This window comes from Siniperca chuatsi, linkage group LG17, assembly GCF_020085105.1.
Source record: "Siniperca chuatsi isolate FFG_IHB_CAS linkage group LG17, ASM2008510v1, whole genome shotgun sequence".
Classification (NCBI taxonomy): Eukaryota; Metazoa; Chordata; class Actinopteri; order Centrarchiformes; family Sinipercidae; genus Siniperca; species Siniperca chuatsi.
Genome location: NC_058058.1, coordinates 22,379,439 through 22,397,862, shown reverse-complemented (window position 1 = coordinate 22,397,862; position 18,424 = coordinate 22,379,439). Strand labels below are relative to the sequence as shown.

General features: G+C 40.4%; 1 long non-coding RNA gene across 4 annotated transcripts; it reads left to right on the top strand.

Annotated features, from left to right (window-relative positions):
- Nucleotides 1-7,544: 7,544 nt before the first annotated feature.
- Nucleotides 7,545-18,145, top strand: LOC122864786. 4 transcript variants are annotated; one of them, XR_006375293.1, is made up of 4 exons: nucleotides 7,545-7,696; nucleotides 16,931-17,002; nucleotides 17,683-17,808; nucleotides 17,899-18,145. It is a non-coding gene; the product is annotated as an uncharacterized LOC122864786 (long non-coding RNA). The 4 variants fall into 4 exon arrangements; XR_006375294.1 differs by having other exon boundaries at nucleotides 7,552-7,649; XR_006375296.1 differs by lacking the exon at nucleotides 7,545-7,696 and adding an exon at nucleotides 8,774-8,829.
- Nucleotides 18,146-18,424: the final 279 nt, after the last annotated feature.

Genomic DNA, 18,424 nt, shown 5'->3' with positions numbered 1-18,424 from the left:
ACTGGAGAGGTCAAAGGAGAGGTTTATGTGTAGAGGAGCCAGTAAGTTATTCTTACATCAGTAATCCAGTTTTAGCTTATTTTTTATCAGCAACTTTGAATATGCCTTTCTTTTCTCAAATTCAACAGTGGCTTTAAACACAAAACATTAGCTCGGTAAGAGCCATTAATAGGCTAGCTTCTATTCCATGTGTTAATACTTTGTAAGTGGAAGATTTTTTTCTTGTAATATATTTAAATGTGAGGCAAGAACTAGCCTCCCTAATTTTTGTTAAACAGTGGCCACTATGGGCACAATTGGCAATTACAGGATAATGGTAAATGCTAAAATGTAGCACAACAGTAGCACAAGTAGAGAAGTGTCATAACCAGTGTTTGGCAAGTTACTTGAAAAATGTTATCATTCCATATTACTCAATAACAATAATAAACAGCAAAAAAATAATTAGTTACATTACTCTTTACATTACTTTAGTTACTCAGCACAGCAAAGGTATCTTCCAACAACTCCAAATCCTCTACACCCACACATCACATACCTGTGTGAGACGTTGTAGCAAAGATACTCTATAACAAAGATAACGCATTACAGGCAGCGCCAGTGGTATGAAATGGTGATGCAAGTGGGCGTGGTTGAGTCTCCCCAGTAAAATAATAATAAATATAATAGTATTGTTAAGCAAAGAAACAAAAGCTTTATTTCAGTTTCATGGTTTCACGTATAAGTCCCTTTAGATTTCTGTTTATCCGGTGGGAAAGCACTGTAGTGAAGCTGGTTAATGGTGAATATGTGTTCCCTAATTTAAAGTGTTACCACATTATGTAAATATGGAGATTCACAAACTGATATCAACCCTCTATAAAACTCCCGGGTACACTGCGAACAAGCTAACCCCCAAATAGTCAAAGTAACGGCACATTACTGGGATTGGTAACTGTAATGTAATTACTGAATTTCAAATTGTAATCCCTACACGTTACCAAAAAAAAAGTCACATTAATGTAACATGTTACTTGTGTTACCGCCCAACACTGGTCATAATGTCAGTGAACTGACTCAGTGATGTCAGTAACACAGCAACATCAACCTAAAGTTTGTTAACATTAGTTACATTAGCCATCATAGTCTCCTGGTCATACCAGATCAGATGTAGCAGCAAAACCCCCGAGTGTTTTGAACTGAGCCAGGCCTGATGCATTATATTGCTTATGAATTAAAGTTTTTATTTGTAATAGGTAAAATGTGTTATTTCTTGTTTCAAATGTTACTTTGTCTTACCTTAAATGAGAGCTTCTGCACATCTTCAAGTGATAATGTCATAATGTTTGACTGACAATTAACAGTCAATGGCAGTCTGGGTTTTTCCTGTCATGAACTGGAGCTCGCAATATCTATTACCTCTGTCCTATTCAACCTTTGAGGAACGATGGCCCATGTTTCTGTGTGAAAGGACATGGCTCCAGCATCAGGCGGCACATCCCTCTGTCTCTGCAGTGCCTGCTGGGACCTCTTAGGTGACAGCGTCACTCGAGCTGAGGTTGAGGGCTTCCTCCAGCCGGCTGCTTGGCTGCCTGCCTGCCCCTCTTCCTCCGAGCTCAATGGACATTGATCCCCCAGCAGCGACACCGTGTCCCAGGGAAGGGTAAGCAGATACACCTCGTTGCCTCCAACAATCATTCTGCCCCTGTAGGGACAGGTCGTGGTAAATTAATAGTGTGCTTGCAGCGACTAGATATTGTTAATGTATTTGCTATTGATGGAGTGAGATAACATGAGTAGCTTCAGCCTTACTTAACACAAAACATAAATCCTCCAAGGCCATTGAGGAGGAGCAGTATGGGCAGTGAGTTATTTCAAGCTTTTAGCGAAGTACTGCACAGACATTAATTTAAGCACCGTTAGGACAAGTTTAACACATTGATCTTCACATGATTTCCACCATAAAACCAAAGACAGGTGTTGAGTAAATACAGTACTATTTTAGAAAGCATGGTTTCATTGAGGATTTTTGCTTTCTTGACAGTTGAGCAGTAAAGTGGCAAACACCATTTAGTGAAGAGGAGTGTGGAGGGTAGAGGGCAGGAAGTGCAGAGAGCAGTGAAAAGAACCCACTAGACCATGTAATTCTCATGCATGCTCATGTCACTGTATGTCTGAGTGCTTTATTCGTTGACCACATGCTGCTTAGGACAGGTGGTGATATTGCCCCTTTATGAGCCTCTGTAAACACCTGTTTACAAGACCACCTTACATATTTTCATATTACTGGTAAAAAATATCACCTAGTCATTCAGTTCATGATAAAGGTGCACTTTACCTAAAACTTGGGGCATAATCTGCTTGATTCTTTGTAAGAACTGTCACAGTGTTACATACTGTTTACACTGTCTAAGCCCACTTAGAACTGTTGGATTTGACAGGATTTGGTACGCTGTAACATGATTTGTAAGACCGATCTACGTTAAACTTGCTATTAAAAGAGACCCACTGGTAGGTCAATCAATTACCAAGTTTGCTCCACAGCTGGCTGCATGCACTGATGAACCCCACACTTACATACACCTGTGTATTCTCTATTGTTATGATTATGTGAAAAACACTGGGCCGTTTGGTAGCACCAAGATTTTTAGTTCAGGATGTACAGTTAATGCTATGAGAACAGCAGAAATGAAAAATGAATAGAGATGTTTCAAATATTGAAATTAATATGCAAAACAATTATTAATACGCACCAAACTTGAAAAAGACACATTTTTTTGCCAGCACTACCAGCAACCCACTGTGCTTCACAGAACACCTACATGAGGCCTCTGTGCACTATTACGTGTGCTGGGTCAGAGGGTCTGTAAGTGATTTTCTCTGGTTATATTGGGAGTGAATATATACTGTAGCTCTCTGGTCCCTGAATATCACCTACCCCATCCCACTGCCCACCCAGCCCCCAAATAACCCACTTTCTTTGAAGGACAGTGAAGGGGACACAAAGCTAAGGGAATGAACATCACGGCTGGTATGTATGTTAACCAATCAAATTTAATGACTGGAACTACCCATTGTATAAAAAGCTCCCATTGTCCTTTGGGTGTGATTTTAGAACTCCATAGAGTGTCTAAAAACATTGTGTTAATGTCGTGTTCACACTGTGGCCTGAAAAATGCCATAATGGTCAGCACTGCAGGAAGGCAATCGACCATAAGCCATAGTGTATATATACTACTAAATGTCAATGTTGTGGCCGAGGTAAGTTTGACTTTAAGATGAACATAGAGATGTTTCCATTATATGTACGATGGTGTTTAACAGTTGAGTTAAATACTGTTGTGTTACTGTTGATTTTCAGGCAGCACAGTGCCTCAGTGGTCAACATTGTCCCCTCACAGCAAGAAAGTTTTGCCTCTCCACATGTCTGCATGGGTGCTCCAGTTTCCTTCAAAAGTCCAAAGACATGCACGTCAGCTGAATTAGACACTTTGAATTGTCTATGAGTATAAATGTGCTCTAATTGTGTGGCTTGTCCATGGCGTAACCTAGCATTTGCCCAGCGCATGCTGGAATAGGCTCTGGCCCCCGACACAGTGAACAGGATATGGAGGATGGTTGAATGGTTTAATAATTTTTCAGACATTATTGAATAACACTTTAAACTATAAAAACATGGAAAACACTGGAGGAATTGGAGTAGTACAACCAAATTAATCCATGTGTCTTTGAGAAATATTTGGTTCCAGAAGCTTGATGATGTAGTGACTATATTTGCAGGGCCAGTACGTGAACTGCGGCGAGCTGGTGAGCTAACTGCTAACTCGCTAGCTGCCTGGGCTAGCAGTAGTCAGTCACAATAGCTCTCGGAGATTCTTTCTATTTTCTCTCTACTGTTCTGTTTGCTCCCCTTGCATTTTGAACACCATTCCGTTCAATAAAAAGTTATTGATTTGAGAAAGCTCTCTGAGCTAACCAGTTTGCTAACTGACCATTAGCAAACTTGTTAGCTCAGAGAGCTTTCTCAAATCAATAACTTTTTATTTACTATCTTAGCTTGTTCACAATAAGTTCACCCAGCTTTTTCAAATGTTTTTACTCTGACAGAGGAGGTTAAATAAAGTGATGAATAAGCTATGATAGCTTCCTCCATTTTGGACTCTCTGGCTCTCCGTCCCCTCAAATGGATTTCAGTTAATTCCATTGAATTGGAATTGCCACAAAACTTTGTAGTTTTGTCCAGTGACGTTCTGGTGTTTCTGTTTATCATGCACTTTGTTTAGAACTAACATTGCTGTTGTATTATGCATAAGTCTCTTTTCTGACTTGTTATTAAATTCAATTTCTATGTTGTGTATGTGCTTGCCCTCAAATCAGGCTCAGTGTAACTGGTATAAAGCAGTTGCATACATTGAATGGAAGTTGAAACAATTAATATTTTATATGATTTAAGAGCACATAACATACCTCTTCTAGGCTTATTTCAGACTTGTAGATTTAAGTTTACCAAATTATGTGAATTGCCCACCCATCATATTTCTGGCTATGCTACAAAAAGAAAAATGCACAGGCCTCCTTTATCCACACCCTGCAATGTGTTGCGAGCGCCAGTAAACACACTTCACAACTTCTCCACTCTCTTTCTAAAACCGATGTTTGTAACCCTTAAATGGCCCTATTTGTTTTTCAGTTATTAGTATATGAAGACACCGTTTGATTTCAACATCGAGAAAATTTCAGCAGTTAGGTGGAGCATGGTGAATTTGAGGTAGAGCGAGCAAGCGGCAACCACCACGACTAAGTGTTCAAGCTTGAGAGACCTGTCAATCAAGCACACATGCCCCCAGATAATTTCCAGCCTCTTAGTAAAACCGTCCAGACACACATTTTACAGGAACTCTTAAATCACTGGGAGCTTGTATTGATTGTTGTATATATCACTTCACAAAAATATTGACTTGTAAAACCATATAGGAACATTTGTTGCTGAAATCACCCCACATACTTTGTTTGGTTAGTAACTCATATTTTCTGATAATATCAAGGCTTTCTCACAATAACTAAATATCATTGATTGTCTTGTATGAATTTCATACCAACAAAATGCAAAAGAGAGCAAATGTTTTATTTATTTAAACATTTATTTAAAATGTATTATATATTTAATACTTATTTTATTTTATGATGACATTAATGGTTACTTTATGTACTCATAAATGTATGCATTTCCTGAGCATTGTTCTCTGCTTTTTTTCTGTTGTATTCTAAACCACTTGCTTTGACTAAAAGTATTTTGAAAGTAAATTACCCTGAAAAAGTTAATCAACCCTTTATTCACTTTGCATATATCTTTCATTGATCTTTTTAGTATTTAGTATTATTTAAGAGCCATTTTCAAAAACACTCCTGTATTTATATATTAAATGTTTACTACTAAATACTTTGCTATTACTTTACTAGATTACTACATAATTTAAAAAACATTTTATTTCATTGTATCATTTTAGAAGAAATCTTGTGTTGTGCAGGGTTTAATGAAACATAAAATACACAAGATATATGGAAAGAAAGAAAAGCACAAGCCATATGCATAAACTGCACCTTTTATCATAGACAACATCTGGTTAAATTACTCTTAACATGTTAAGGATATTTGGCTGAGAGCACATGACAACATACCTCTTTAGCAGTGCTGTTGCTTGTGAATCTGTTCACATCTCGCAAAAAGCTCTACAAGGAGAAAATTTTCCACTCCACTGCACAGAGAAATCAGTCTCTCTCATAATAGCTCTGGGCAATTTCAGACCACACAGAATGACAAGGGAATCAATTTTCCTGGTTAGGTTATAGATGGATTTTCTTCGCCCGGTCTTTTCATAAGAAATAACTGAGATATGTTATATGAATTATTAAGAAACTTTCAGCAGTGTTACATACTGAGGGCTTACACCACTTTTCTGAAACCTAATGAATATTGTTATTATTATACATTCAGAGAGAATTTTAGAAATTTGCATTTGCTGATCTTACTTTACATTTCAGACCAAAACTTGGGTACTTAAAGTAATCTAGCAACACATCCATGTGCACTGAATATTAAATAGTGAATAAATGTCCTGTAATCCATCACTAGAGTTCACAGTTAACTTGGTTCCACTGAATAATGAAGAGATGGTGAGTAGGTAGATCCAGCCTGACCTCATGTGGCGGACACTGTACAACGCAGTTTACAAAAACTACAACATAGTCCACATAAGGGCTTGATCATTTGCTTATTTCTCTTTTAATGTCAGAAGGTTAAATTTTCCCCTAGCCCTCAGTCTCTATCCTTTGTCAATATGTCCTTGAGCAAGGCACTTAACCCCTACGTGCTCCATGGATGTTACTACTGAAAAAAGTTCTGATTATTGCCCCTTTATTGTGAAGTAATGCGCAGTATGTGTTCACAAAGACACAAGCAAAGGTAAAGAAGAGAGTCAAACTGTCCAAACTGATCACTCTGATGTATTCCACATGAGTAGCTGAAGTCATTAATTAGGCTAATGAAAGCACTGCTTATCAAACATGTCATCATTCTTGTCATCATTTAACACAGTGGTGGGATAAAATTCCATACCTTAAAACATGAAGGAGACAGCCATAAGCAGAGGCACATCAGCTGGTGAATGCTCAAAGCTACAAGGTATTTGCCAGATTTCACCCAGGTGACATGTCAGTCTGATGTTAATTTTTAGTGATGGCAGCTGGTTATTGACAGACCACATAACTGTTTAGGACTGAACATGTCCCATGAGCATTGATTGAACCAAACAGTGGACTCTGTTAGGTACTGGAGGCTAAAGCAGAGCAGAGGCCAGCATTTTGGACTAATATATATCACTGTTTACTTTCTAACAAACTATGATTATACTTGAGCTGGTTCATGTCTCACATAATGATGAGATTTTGAATTGATTGAATGTAGCAATATATATATACAGTATATGTGTGTGTGTGTGTATATAGTCCCAAATAAGTCCCAAATAACACTCACATGAGCTCTTTTGCTGCACAATAAGTAATGTACTTTTAATTTGGAAACTCTTTTTGCTGATGAGTAAAAAGAGTATCAAATGCTTTTTTTAGAATGCTGTTGACTTCTCGGTTACTTAAAACACATTTTGAAAGCAAAACTTGTACTTGACACTGTTTCATTGTTGCATTTCTACTTTTACTTAGCTTTGTAAAGGATCTCAGTATTTCTTCCACCACTGTTAATAGTTGGTAGCTCCACTTTGCCTGGAGTGTGTAAGTATACTTTTACCAGTTAAGTTTTTGATAGGCCTATTTGGCAGATGTAGAAAGTTGCCATAGCTTTATATTTGCTTGCCTCTGTTTCTGTTCAGCATTTAACTTTATATATAACACAATGCATTCAGTGTAAGATGCTGTTTATGAGAGCGTAAGTTAATGGGTAAACAAGTGTAAAATGTAAATGCAATTATTTCCTGTCTGTCCAGCCTCACGGTAGGAGGGACTCTGTTGCCATGACAATGACGTCAATGTTGGTGTCGAGTAACCAAAGGTCAAAATAAAGACAAGTGAATGAAAACGGAAGGAAACTTAAAAGGCTGCTCAGAATAGGACAGAACATGACGAAATCAACTCAAACTTCAAGCTAATTCATTGCAGTGGGTATCGACATAATGTTGTCTGGGAAAAATCGTTTTATTCGCTGGTAAGGAAACGTCAGACAGCAGAAGGTTAGGGTCACAGACAAGCTAACGGAAGCTAGCTATGTCAGCGAGCTAGCTATCTTAGGTCGTTGGCTAGCAGAGGCTAGTGCTAACAGTTACCACATTAGCCTACATTGTTTGCTTTGGCAAGCTGCCTGACAAGACAAAGTTACTTTAAGCGGTTCGCTAGCGATACCAATTTACTTACGGCAGTTGACGCTTGTTACTAAAGGCTATCTTGCTATTTAAGTTAGCTTTTTCAGTGTTGCAGTCAGTCCGGATAGGACACAGTATCTGGCCTTGCAACAGTGAATGTATCCCAGCTGTGTAACTTCACTGACATTACAGTACCGTTATACTGCAACACCCTGTCTAATAAATATGTATCTAACCGTAGTGTTATAACTAATGCCATTTAACCCATGCTGCAAGTTAATATGACATAGCAAGCTAGCTTGTTAATCTTTGCACAGCAGTGCAATGAGTCCAGATAAAGTTTTTTTAATGACTCATAATTCATAGAAACACATAGCAGTTGCTCACAAATCATTCTACTTAACAGATGTTTGGCAGTGAGCTTGCAGTTGAATATCTTTGTACAGTTGTCATTGAAAGTCGTCCTCAGTATCAGTGTGATTACCCAGTTAGACTTGTGCAGTATAATGGAAATTAGGTCAGGCTAACTTCTCTTCTTCTGCAGTTCTTTAGGAAAATACAAGACTGCAGACAATAAGGCCTGGAATCTGGATTCACTATAGTCATTATCTACAGTGGCAGTCAGTGTGTTATCCTGGTCAGATGGCCATTTTCCCTGCTGTTTCCTGCCCCTACCAAGTTACACCTGAAAGTAGAAGCCCATGCAGTTATTAACATGCTTGATGGGGAAATCAAAATTTCGAAAAGATGAGGGAGGGTCTTCAACTTTAGAGTCCTGTTCCTACTGTCTGCATTTTCCATTACTCGTCAACATTGTGATTTTTCTCTCTAGCTGTGCACATTATCGTCTGTGACTGTGGTTACAAATGCACAAGGTAGTTTGGGGCTGTAAACATCCCCGACTGGAAGCTGTCTATCCGCAGAGCTTTCAGTCAGATGTTTGCTGCTGCTGACTGCCTCCAGCTCCACCAAGACCTAGGTAACTGTGCTGTGTCCATTTATCTGACCTGCTTCTTTAAAATCCAAACTTAATCGTCTGCGAAGGTTGTATTACTAAAACGTACTATTGAGGTCCTGTACTAGAGGTCACGTTTGAACCTTAACTTTTGGTGGCCTATATCCTCAATATCAGTTGTTCAGACTCAGTTCATGTAAACATCCTACACTCAGCTGTAATCAGTTGCAGCAGAGGCTGAGAGAAGGTTGTTTACTTGAACTGGCTGGAAATGACACTTTGACTTAAAGCAAGCTGAGCAAAGGACATCCACATCAAGGTCATACATCACAGGTTTATCAGGTCAATTAGTCGATTAGAATAAAAAAAATGGATATGCGATTAAGTAAAAATACCAAACATTTGTTAGTCACAACCTCTCAAACTTATATTTGTGCATTTCATACCACTGTAAATTGAAACATTTTGACTTTTTAGACTGTTATTCAGACAAATTAAGCTATTTGATGATGTCATCTTGAGCTTTGAGAACTTGTCAAAGACACTTTTGTTTGACATTTCATATGCTAAATGATTAATTGATTTTAATAATGAAAACAATAATTAGCTGCAGGCCTAATAAACAGTTAAATGATAATGAAAAAATGCTTGTTACCTTATTTCCTTGGTGTTAGACAGGGTGTGATGCTGTTATGCTGTGTTTTTTCCCCTCAGGCAAAACAAAAAAACATTATCATATAGCGAGCCCTGTTAAAGTGGGAGTTTGTCTATTGTGTAATGGTGTTGATTGTTTAAACCTGCATGAAAACCATGCAAGACAGCTTAAAGATGTGATGTAATCCCTAGTATGATATATTTTTTCTTTGCCTGATAGACGTTAGTGACAGATAGATTGAAGATAGAAGTGTCTTGTATGAACGCAGAGCTCCTGTCAATGTAACACAAGTGGCTGGAAAAAGATAAAAGATCATACAAGGTTTATTTCAATGGATGAGCTGCAGTTCAGCTCCAACGGATTTCCTGTTCCTGCTTTCATGTTGACCTCTTAAATAAAGTTCTATAAATAGAGGCCCCTGCTAGGGCCTAACAGAGCAGTCTCATTTCAGGATTTAGCCATTAATCAGCAAGTGTAGGTAGGTTAGTGAGAGAAAGGGCTTTATTTTTTACCATAATGTGTGTGTTACTCCAGTGCACAACTTAATTGTTGACTGTGATATAGATTTCGATGGGCAGATGTTTTATTTCTGTTTTATTTGTACTGGAGTTGTGTCCAGTTAAGACATTTTGTAAAAGCAGATTTAAGATTTCATGTTTTGCACACATGTAGGCAACTTGAAAAATGTTCAAATGAATAAAACAAACATGGATTACTGTCAACTGTCAATTATTATAAAATGTTTTCCATAACATTACTGTATGTACCAACACCGCACGATTATGATATAGCGCCACAGGAGATTTGATGAAATAGACACATCCTTACACATGTTTGGGAATAGGAAAATTAAGATTTTTGCGATTGAGCACAAACCAAAAATATGTAGGTGACTTTATGAGAGTGGAAAAAAGTAGTGAAATGCTTTTGGGACTCAAACAAATCAATGTATCTTGTAAATATATTTAAAGCTTTATTTATTCACTTTTTGCATCATAAAATTATCAGTGGGCTTGTTGGCTAAGTAAGATAGGCGAAGCTATCATGCTGAAGATTTGATTTTCAACATGCGCAGTCTAACTGCAGCACATGCTATATGTATATTCACCACTAGATGTCAGACTTGTGCTTCAATTTGATCAGCAGTGCACTTCATACAACTCACTGTCATTGGTGAGTTAACCAAAACATAATACATAGTGGCAAACATTTACATTTGAATACAGTTTTCCTTTTATTGTCGTTACTGATCAGGGAAGTTATTCTTGAGACTGGTAAAACTATAAATGCTTATTCAAAGATCATTGCTGGGAAGTGTGAACAAGTGCATGTGTGAGATGTCTTGAGATACAAGTGGCAACACTTATTACTATATTACAGCTATATTGTAACAAACACTGGCTTTCATTGACAGTAAAGGCTTAGCTAAGCTTGATGACTAATATTTGCTGTCACAGTTGTTGCCAATAAACTAGATTCTGTTTGTTCTTGGTAATTGGTAGTGCAAATGTTGGTAGCGCTTCACTTAGGAAGTGCTACAGGCAGCAAAATCTTTCTTAAAGTGCTCAGGAATCATCCATACATCCATTCTATACCCATTTATTGATGTATCTATCCACCTTATAAATGTACATTTGTAAAAAGTTATACAAAATTTTAAAATTAATCTGCTGAAACATTTCTCTGTGCTCACCTTAAAACTGAGTTTAAGACGTGATTTTATGACATCACTACTAGTTTGGAAATCAGTCGTGATGTGCCAACTTGGCATACACTAGGAATGGACTTTTGATATGAACATAGTATATATTCATAGATTCAGGAGGAAATATTTTTAATGAGGTAACCTAACTTTTTTGTGGAAAAACCATCTCATTATTATTCAAAGCAGGTTATTTTTATGTCTTAAAACATGTCTAAGAATATATTGACAAGCAGCATGAGTTTAAAACAATAAATGATCTTGCCAGCTACCTGATTCTTTTAGGGATGACACATCACTTTTACACCCACATCATGGCAGAGGGAAATAAGATTAAGATTAAATGCTTTTAATGTTTCTTGCATGAGTATCAGTAATTAAACGTCATACAACTACTTTGATTGATTTGTTTGTTTGAGTATCCTGCACCCTATGGTGCCTGGTCCATATGGTTTTACAAGACACTAGACAGCAACAACAACCAGAATGGCAGCATAACAAATCATAATATACATTTCCCCAACATTTCAAAACATTCAATTTCCATGACAGAAATCTCTTATTATGATGGATACAGTGTTCTCTGTCTTAGTTGCCAAACAGTTTCTATAAATCCAAGAACCAAATCAACATGTCATCTTCAGACAACCAAAACAGATCAGGGATCGGGTGAGTCCTCAAGTCACTGTACATGGGGCAGTGAAACACAAAATGAAATTCATCCTCAACAACGCCAAGATCACAAAAACCACATAAACGCTCACAGGGACCTCTGCCTTCTCTGTAAAATAAATTTTGTAGACAGTTCTGTGTAGTAATCTGTGATTTGAATGTAGTTTCTCAGCTTTGGCTTATTCCAAATCTCATCCTTCCCATTGTTCCTTATGGATCTTTAGTAGATTTTGTTTGACTATATTTACATCACACTGCAAATTATTCCTGAAAAAAAAGTCAGAAAGAAAGAGAAAATATTGCAGCAACCTCTCTTGACCAAGGATAAATAATATTTTCATATAAAACTAAACCAAGACATTTACAAGACCCGGTGTAGTTTAAAGGCACTGATTTCTCTGCTACTCATATTGCTTTCTAAAATGTAAAATCTGTGTTTTAAGCCATATAGTAAACAAATCGCAAGAAGGAATTTATCAAGTTGAGATGTGGGGGGGAAGAAATGGGGTTCTAAGTTTTTAGTTGAAAAGACTAAAGCAATCTTATTCACAGGAAAGAACATTAGAGGAAATACTCATTTGAAACTGTATGGAAAGAATCATTTAGATTCTTAGGAGTGTATTTTGACACCCGATTAACATGGAGGAATCGCATTCAAAGTGTTGTGGCTAAGTGCAAAAACGTTATAAATGTGATGAGATGCCTTGTGGGGTTGGACTGGGGAGCTGATGTAGCATCCTTGAAATATATATACAAATGTTACGGCAAGGGGGAGCCAGGACAATAGGTCAGAGGGGCAACCAGCAGCTCCCCAACCAGAGATTGGGTACGAAGCCCCAAGAGAAATCACGCTGAATGAGGCAGCGACTGACCTGAAAGATAAGATCATGGCGAGGATGAATGCAAGGCAACCCCGACGCCAACTACAACGGCTAAGTGAAGTACCATCAGAAAGTCTCCTAGAAGATGTGAATGCAGCATTGAGAGCGATCCCTACCACAACCATCACTGAAACCAATGAGCTGATATACGCCTCAGCAGCAGTGATCCTCGAGATGCTTGGCTACAAGAGCAACCATGAGAGCCATGAGAGACAGTACCCACCATGGAAACGAAGGTTGGAGGCAAAAATCAAGGAGGCCCGGAGAGAAGTGAACCAACTGACAGAGGCTGAGAGAGGTACAATGAGAAAGCAAGTACCCAAGAAGTACAACCAGATGCCCATACCTGAAGCACTCGAAACTGCCAAACAAAGGCTCCAAGCCTTGGCCAGCCGCCTAAAGAGATACACAAGAGATAATGAAGCCAGAAGAATAAACCGGCTGTTCGCAACTCAACCTGCGAAAGTGTACACTCAATGGCAGGGTAATAACAGCAGAGCAGACCCACCAAGGCTGGAAACGGAGCAGTACTGGAAAAGTATATGGGAGAGGGAGGCATCACACAACAGCGATGCACAGTGGCTGGCGGCTCTGAGAAAGGACCACAGCAACCTCCCTGAACAGAATCCAGTCACCATCACAGCGGCAGACATCCAAGAAAGAGTCTCAGGTATGAGGAACTGGACAGCACCGGGCCCTGACAGGATCCACGCCTACTGGCTAAAGAAGCTCACTGCACTCCATGAGCACCTAGCAGCACAAATGAACCAGCTGCTAAGAGATGGGACGCACCCTGAATGGCTTACCGAAGGGCGCACAATCCTGATCCTGAAGGATCCTGCAAAGGGTACAGTCCCATCCAACTATCGGCCAATAACCTGTCTCTCCACAACATGGAAGCTCATGTCAGGCATCATCGCGGCTAAGATAAGTGGACACATGGATCAATACATGAGCAAAGCACAGAAGGGCATTGGCAAAGGAACCAGAGGAGCCAAACACCAACTCCTGGTTGACAGAACATTCACCCAAGACTGCAGAGCCCGACACACCAACCTGTGCACTGCCTGGATTGAAACAAGAAAGCATATAACTCAATGCCGCACACATGGATCACTGAATGCTTGGAGATGTGCAACATCAACAGGACTATAAGAGACTTCATTGCAAACTCGATGAGGCTGTGGAAAACCACCCTGGAGGCCAATGGCAAGCCACTTGCACAAGCATCCATCAAATGTGGCATATACCAAGGAGATGCTCTGTCCCCACTGCTGTTCTGCATAGGTCTGAACCCCCTCAGCCAAATAATCAACAAGACTGGCTATGGATACCGACTCAGGAACAGGGCCACCATCAGTCACCTCCTCTACATGGATGACATCAAGCTATACGCTAAGAGCGAGCGGGACATCGACTCACTGATCCACACCACCAGGATCTACAGCTCTGACATTGGGATGTCATTTGGGCTTGAGAAGTGCAGTCGAATGGTGACAAAGAGAGGAAAGGTAGTCCACACAGAAGGGGTCTCACTCCCAGAAGGAACAATAGCAGACATTGAGGATGGTTACAAGTACCTTGGAATACCACAGGCAAATGGCAACCTCGAAGAGGTAAGAAGGAAAACAGCAACGGCCAAATACCTCCAACGAGTAAGGCAAGTCCTAAGAAGTCAGCTCAATGGCAAGAACAAGGCCCAGGCAATAAACAGCTACGCCCTGCCAGTGATCAGATACCCTGCGGGAATAATAAGGTGGCCAAAGGAAGAGATACAGACCACAGACGTTAAGACGCGAAAGCTCCTCACCATGCATGGAGGGTTCCATCCCAAATCCAGCACCCTGAGACTATACGCTAGCCGTAAGGAAGGCGGCCGTGGATTAGTGAGTGTAAGAGCCACTATCCAGGATGAAACATCCAAGATCCACAAGTACATCCAAGATAAGGCCCCAACAGATGACGTTCTCAGGGAATGTCTCAGGCAATGGGGAACAGAGGAAAACGTGCTGGAGGAGGGACCATCATGGGAGGACAAACCCCTACATGGGATGTACCACCGGAACATAACTGAAGTGGCTGATATCAAGAAATCCTACCAATGGCTAGAGCGGGCTGGATTGAAGGACAGCACAGAGGCACTCATCATGGCTGCACAGGAGCAGGCCCTGAGCACCAAAGCAATAAAGGCCCAGATCTACCACACCAGACAAGACCCAAGGTGTAGGCTGTGCAAAGAGGCCCCTGAGACAATCCAGCACATAACTGCAGGGTGTAAGATGCTGGCAGGAAAAGCATACATGGAGCGCCATAACCAAGTGGCTGGCATAGTGTACAGGAACATCTGCACTGAGTATGGACTGGAAACCCCGAGGTCAAAGTGGGAAACACCTCCAAAGGTGGTAGAGAATGACCGAGCCAAGATCCTGTGGGACTTCCAGATTCAGACTGACGGAATGGTAATGGCGAACCAGCCTGACATCGTGGTGGTGGACAAACAGCAGAGGAAAGCCGTTGTGGTTGACGTGGCAATACCAAGTGATGGCAACATCAGGAAAAAGGAACATGAGAAACTAGAGAAGTACCAAGGGCTCAGAGAAGAGCTGGAGAAGACCTGGAAGGTGAAGGCAACAGTGGTGCCCGTGGTCATCGGAGCACTCGGGGCAGTGACCCCCAAACTGGAGGAGTGGCTACAGCAGATCCCTGGAAGAACACCAGACATCTCGGTCCAGAAGAGTGCAGTACTAGGAACAGCAAAGATACTGTGCAGAACCCTCAAGCTCCCAGGCCTCTGGTAGAGGACCCGAGCTCGAAGGATGAGACCACCCGCGGATGGTGAAGGACAAAGTTTTGGGGTTTTTTTGTTTTTTTTTATATATATGTAGCGCTAATTAGATCAAGGCTGGATTATGGTAGTGTAGTATATGGATCTGCATCAAAATTGTGCTGGGAAGATTAGATGTGATCCGGGCCCAGGCCCTCACATTGTGCATAGGACCAGCAAGAACATCACCTGTGTGTGCAGGAGTCGAGGCAGAAGAAATGCTGCTGTGTTTATGCAGGAAACAGCTCCGAGTCAACTATTGGATGAATTTGAGAGGGCATAGAGACAATCACCCAACCAAAGTGCTACAGGCCTGCTGGAAAAGGGAGGGAACAGTAAAATCAAGTTTTGGCTGGAGTTCGGAGTTCTGCCCGACGGTGATGTGGCCTACAACCCTTGTGTGGGTACTAGAACCACTGGTGGTAGATTTAGAGTTACTTCAAATTAAAGCAAGAAAAAAAAGTGTGGATTTAGTAAGTGAGTTCTATAATTATACAGAAAGTAAATACAAAGAGTATGTACAGGTTTTTACGGACGGATCAAAAGATCCAATAACAGACGACACTGGTTCTGCAGTTGCAGTTCCTAGCCACAAAGTTGCAATATGCAAACGGACTTCAAACTTCTTAAGTGTATATACAGTTGAGTTGTGCACTATTTGGATGGCCATAGAGTGGGTTGAACAAGCCAAACCTAATAGAGCTCTGACCTTTACAGCCTAAGCTAGGTACATCCAGTAATCGCCAGACCTTCTATTTGAAATAATGAAAATACACTCGCTAGTAGTTAAACAAGACACTGTGGTGACACTCATTTGGGTTCCTGCGCATATGGGCATCATGGGTTATGAAAGAGTGGACAATCTAGCCAAACCAGGTGTTAAAAAAGAAAACATAGACACCACAATTAAACTTTCAAAATCGGAGGGAAAGGGTATTGCATGGAAGAAAATCAACAAAGAGTGACAGCAGCACTGGGATCAGGAGATAAGATGAACACAACTACATGCAATACAAAATAGAGTGGGTATTGTTTGTTAACCTAGCTGGCCGTGACTGAGTCAAGTGCCATACTGTATTGAAACTTCACACAGCCATTAAATTAACGTTGTCTCTGCCATTCCTAGAGTAGACATTTGGGACAATGGAGTGATTTGGAGGGAAAAAACAGCTAACTGTTAGACAATAGCTTTTTCTGTAACTTAACTGATGCTGTGTCCAAGCTAAACTGAAATGATATGAATAATGAAAGCTATGTCCAAGGAGAACATTTAAAAGCTGAACTTGAGGAATTAATTCTATAGTGTGAAAGCATTTATAATTGACTTCATTAACATGCTACTATAGTAAGTTTCATATAAGCTATTATATCATTTTCTTATCTCTCCTCAGGATCATTATTGAAGTTTCTGACAGCAGCAAAAGAAAAGGATTAGCCCCATCCAAATGCTGATAATGAAAACTGTAAGTTCAGTATTCCACTTTAATTGATAACATATATCATGCCTTCTAAAGATTCTTTATGACAATATATGCCCTGTTGGGTTTTTTTTTTGTCATGTAAGTTCAGTCAACGTCCACCTACAGCGGGATAACAGCCACCTCACCTCCTGCCTGTCACGAGCAGGAGCACTTCTTTGTCCATACAAAATTCAAGGGAAACTGGAGTAAAGGCTGAGCTGTTTGTTTTATTGTTGCCTGGTGCTCCACGTTGTTAAATAAAACACAGGTAGAGGTGTGGCTGTGATGAGCAACATGAGGTGGATGACATTTATAGGGTGTTCCCAGAAACAAAAGAGTGTTATTTTTAAAATCACCAATTTATTTGTGCAGGATCACGTTTATGTGGCAATATGAATATTGATGTAACAGTTTAGTTTCCAGATAATGAGTAGTTTTTTCGATGTAAAACAGTCAAATCCAACTGAATTCAACTGCCTGTTGCCACATGAGGAAAAACACTTGTTTGATTTGCAAATCATAATGCCTTAATCTCTCAGGCTGGCACCTAACTTTTGTTTACAGTAAGCCGCACCTTAACCAGTGACTGTCAGTCTCTTGAACTTTTCTTCTGTAGTCTGTTTCCACCCTCCCTTATGTCTCCTGGCTGTCCTCTTTCTGTCATTGTGTTGTTTGTGTTCTAGCCTGGCTTCCTGGATACCTGCTTGCGGCTGATCACCGGCACACCTGCATTCCATTATTCATCAGTCTCCACCGTTCTCATACCAGGCACCTCCACACCACTGACGACAGATCGTTCCCGTACATGAGTACGCCACGTTCGTTACGGCCTATAGTAAGTCACGAGTAAAAGTATTATCTTCTTGCATATCGGTAATTCTGATCTCCCTCTGCCTCAGACACGTCGCTGCCGGTGATCACCGCTCCAGACCACTCTACACCTTCGGCTTCACCAGTCCCCCGCCTGGTTGTCCAGCTACCATCTCTACACTCGTCAGTCCAGAGCCGGCAACCTCGTCTCCATTCGGAGCGCCGCCAGTCTCCCTCCCCGACCCGGTCCGGTTGAGTTTCCGAGGCGGCCGTCAACTACGTCGAACTTCTCACTACCCACCTACTTTCTGTTTAATAAAGACTGTGGTGAACCTACCGAGCTCTGTCCCGTGTGTTCTGTGTTTGGGTCCTAAAACCTGGGTTTACGACACAAATTGCCTAAACCAATTTTTTTTTTTTTAAAGTTATACATAGATGCAGACAGACTACACATAAAACACCATAACAACAAAAGGAGAGAGGGGATGATATGCAGCAAAGGGCCCAGGGGCAGACAGGGTCATTACTGTAACAACTCAGAAATCACAGAACCCAAAAGCACGAATTCTGAGATAGTAAGGTGGAAGTCCAAAATAAAGGGTGTAGGCAAGAATC